Source organism: Vicugna pacos, chromosome X, assembly GCF_048564905.1.
Source record: "Vicugna pacos chromosome X, VicPac4, whole genome shotgun sequence".
Taxonomy (NCBI): domain Eukaryota; kingdom Metazoa; phylum Chordata; class Mammalia; order Artiodactyla; family Camelidae; genus Vicugna; species Vicugna pacos.
The window spans coordinates 41205845-41207132 of NC_133023.1; the positions used below are offsets into that span (position 1 = coordinate 41205845).

Here is a 1288-nt window from a genome sequence, read left to right on the forward strand (position 1 = left end):
CAGGAGTGGGACTCCTGGGTCATATGGTAAGTCTATTCCTAGTCTTTTGAGGAATCTCCATACTGTTTTCCACAGTGGCTGCACCAAACTGCACTCCCACCAGCAGTGTAGGAGGGTTCCCCTTTCTCCTCAGCCTCTCCAGCATTTGTCATTTGTGGATTTTTGAATGACGGCCATTCTGGCTGGTGTGAGGTGATACCTCATTGTAGTTTTGATTTGCATTTCTCTGATAATTAGTGATATTGAGCATTTTTTCATGTGCTTTTTGATCATTTGTATGTCTTCCTTGGAGAATTGCTTGTTTAGGTCTTCTGCCCATTTTTGGATTGGGTTGTTTATTTTTTTCTTATTGAGTCGTATGACTCAAAGTCATATGAGCTGTTGAAGTAAACCAGAAAGAGAAAGAAAAATACCATATGAGATCGCTCATATGTGGAATCTAAAAAACAAAAACAAAAACAAAAAACAAAGCATAAATACAAAACAGAAATAGACTCATAGACATAGAATACAAACTTGTGGTTGCCAAGGGGGCAGAGGGTGGGAAGGGATAGACGGGATTTCAAAACTGTAGAATAGATAAACAAGATTATACTGTATAGCAAGGGAAATATACACAAAATCTTATGGTAGCTCACAGAGAAAAAAATGTGACAATGAATATATGTATGTTCATGTATAACTGAAAAATTGTGCTGAACACTGGAATTTGACACAATGTTGTAAAATGATTATAAATCAATAAAAATAAATTTTTAAAAAAATTTTTTTAAATTAAAAAAAAAGAAAATGAAGAGATGAGTCACAGCCTGGCAAAAGATACTTGCAAAACATATGCCCAACAAATGACTTGTAATTGGAACATATAAACAACTCTGACAACCAAATAAAAAGAAGATAAGCAGTTCTAACTTCAGCAGCACTCAACTTAGAATGATACAGAGAAGATTAGCATGGTCCCTGCCAGGGATAACATACAGATTTGTGAAACGTTCCATATTTTTCAGTTATAAGGTAAATAAGTACTAGGGATGTAATGTACATCATGATAAATTAACAGTGTTGTATGTTATATATGAACATTGTTAAGAGAGTAAATCCTCAGAGTTCTCATCACAAGGAAATTTTTTTTCTTTTTCTTTTATGTTGTATCTGTATGAGATGGATGTTCACTAAGCTTACTGTAGTAATCATTTCACGAAGTATATAAGTCAAATCATTATGCTGTACATATTAAACATATACAGTTTATTATTAATTATATTTCAATAAAACTAGAAGAAAAAAT

The 1288-nt window shown here is 33.1% G+C and overlaps 1 pseudogene; it reads left to right on the forward strand.

Annotated features, from left to right (window-relative positions):
* The first annotated feature begins 904 nt into the window (after positions 1 to 904).
* LOC116278662 (U6 spliceosomal RNA) lies at positions 905 to 1004 on the forward strand (annotated as a pseudogene).
* The last annotated feature ends 284 nt before the right edge of the window (positions 1005 to 1288 follow it).